Source organism: Mirounga angustirostris, unplaced genomic scaffold (assembly GCF_029215605.1).
Source record: "Mirounga angustirostris isolate CCGP_5_RB_7025 unplaced genomic scaffold, mMirAng1.0.hap1 SCAF_14, whole genome shotgun sequence".
Classification (NCBI taxonomy): domain Eukaryota; kingdom Metazoa; phylum Chordata; class Mammalia; order Carnivora; family Phocidae; genus Mirounga; species Mirounga angustirostris.
Genome location: NW_026991722.1, coordinates 59,870,701 through 59,873,403, shown reverse-complemented (window position 1 = coordinate 59,873,403; position 2,703 = coordinate 59,870,701). Strand labels below are relative to the sequence as shown.

The window sequence follows — 2,703 nt, the reverse complement described above, 5'->3', positions numbered from 1 at the left end:
TTGGAAATTTTAAGTTAATATTTAAAGAATACCTGCAGCCTCAGCATCTTCTTTTTTGAGAAAGCTGTTATGGTGAGAATTAGCATTATGCTAGCAGTTCATGAAGAGGCTGACATGAATGAAAAGCCTAGCCAAAGTCCTGCTGAACTCCCTTACAGGCAGCACCAACCTGCCAGCTATGTAAGTGAGCCACCTTGGATGTGACCACTAGAGCCCCAGTTGAGAAACTGTGACACCAGGAGTGCAAAAAGCAAAGGTAAGTCCCCACCAAACTTGCCTATATTGTAATCCTCAAGCAGTAAATGACTTTTTTTTTTTTAGGCCACTAAATTTTGAGATAAATTGTTATGCAGCAATAGATAATCTACAGCAGAAGTAATTTTCTTCTCTGAGAATTTTGTTTCCAAAAATTCTCAACAATGGGTTTAAAATGGAAAGCATTAATGACTAAGAGGGGATTGCAAAAAGAATCAGACTTAAAAACAACTAGCGAATGGAGGCAGGTAAAGGAATAGTATGTTTTTTGGAACAGAATAATAATATGTTTTGGAGTTCTTAAATTTTTAATATAAAATCATAAAATCTGGATTTGATCAATTTGAGACTTGTGATACATTTTAAAGGAAAAGTCTTTGAAAAAATGGAAAATATTATTTGAAAGAAAACACATAGAAAAGATATTATCTTTTTTGACAGTATGGGGAAAAGTTTTCAATTAGCAATAATCGTGCCTCGGATAAACCTCATTGGCTACAATACTGCCACTGCGCAAAGCTTCTTTTTTGACAGTAAATCACAAACCCAGAGAATGCAAGAGACTGATAAGGTTAGATCCAGAACTGAGATTTCTGGCTCTCACCGTTGAAAAAGAGCATTTATTATTTTTTCTTAATTTATATTTTTAAGTCAGCTCTATGCCCAATGTAGGGCTTAAATTCGCAACCCTGAGATCGAGTCACATGCTCTACCAACTGAACCAGCCAGGTGCCCTGAAAAGAGCAGTTTTCTTATTTCAATTGCATATGGTCTATGCTAGCTGAAAATTGAATCTTAGTACTATATGTTGGCTAACTGAACAAAATTTTAGAAAAGTAATGATTCTAAGTGAAAAAAAAAATAAAATTTTGGAAAGAAAAAAAGAGTACACCTGTCAGGATGAGCACTGAGTAATGTACAGAATTGTTGAATCACTATATTCTACACCTGAAACTAATATAACACTGTATCTTAACTATACTGGAATTAACTTTCAAAAAATAAAAAATAAAATAAAAGTAAAATGTGCTCTAAAAAAAAAAGAAAATTGAATTTTAGTGAGGAAAGAGCCTTCATTTTGGTTATTTTCATAATTGTTTCTAAAACTAGGCTGAGCCAATTAACGGTTAAACTGCAGAGAAGGAAGGATCTCTATTGATTTTATACATATGAAATGGCTGAATGTGAAAAATCAACATCCCCACTGGATGTGAACTAAGATTTATGGGGATTCATTTCACCACCTTTACACTCAGGCCAGCACCAGAAGGATATGAACATTTTAGCAGAAAATTAACATACTCATATCATTGGAGATAAGTGTCTTTTAAATTAGCACCCTGTGCCACCCACCTCTCTGTATGCCTCCATAACTTCATTATGAAACATTTATTCTTGCTTTGTATAAATGAAGTTCTCCAGATGAAACTCTTGAAATAACAGCAGAATAACCTTTAGAATAACTAGTTTCCTTCTTTGTCTTATTCCTCCCAAACCCTGTAACTCCCTTCAGACAATGGAAAATAATTCATTTTGATAAATATCAAAATTTGGTGTAATTTAGAATCTTTGGGACCATTGTCTTGTGTGGATCTGATCTTTGTCCTTGATTTCACAAGCAGGTCTTCTGCCAACTTGGAGAGGGGAGGTGGCTGGGGCTGTTGGTTGAATAGTTTGTGGGTGGACATGCACTTTCATATAGTAACCAACTTATCTGTTTTCACTCACCTGAAACAACCTGCCTTGGGTGTTCTGACTAAATCTTGTTTTCCCTCTGTGGATTCTGTAGTGAGAATTTAGAATGTTCATTTTGGCAAGAACTATGCCTATTTACATATTATCTGGCCAACAGTCATTAAATTCTCTCTCTCTCTCTTTTTTTTTTTTTTTTAGCAACAGAAAGAATGAAGAGTGAATATGGAATCTCTGCAACATCAGTTGCATCCAAATGCAGGCATCATCAGCCAAAAGTTAGGAGAACTCTGGCTTCAGCTCTGGGTTGATGGCAAAAATGATGATAAAAATTTGATAAATTCTTTTTGTAAGTGGGGACGTTCCCAGGCCAGCTGAGAGTCTGGAGGCCCTGAATACTGGGTTTAAGAAGAGTATAACAAATGTTACATTATGCACAGTCTCCATGCTGTCAGGTGAAGAATATTGTTAAAAAATTATTAATTCAACAAACACTCCTATGCTTGGTGCCAAGGTACAATATTACTCCGTCGTCAAGGGGCTCATTGTCTGATGAGTTATAAGTATATCATTTTCTCCCAATATGCAGTAAGAATGATGTTTAAAGATATACAATACTTTTGTTTTATTTGATAAAATGAAACAAAGGCTAAGAACAAAAAATTCTGGTCATTATCTGGATATTGTTTTTAGAACCTGAGGACTGATTATCCCATTGTTCATTAATCATCTTTTCTCAGTGTATCTCCCTCCAGC

The 2,703-nt window shown here is 35.0% G+C and overlaps 1 non-coding gene across 1 annotated transcript; it reads right to left on the bottom strand.

Annotated features, from left to right (window-relative positions):
- Positions 1-629: 629 nt before the first annotated feature.
- On the bottom strand, positions 630-776 carry LOC123853364 (U4 spliceosomal RNA). The gene has a single exon (XR_006793128.2). It is a non-coding gene; the product is annotated as a U4 spliceosomal RNA (small nuclear RNA).
- Positions 777-2,703: the final 1,927 nt, after the last annotated feature.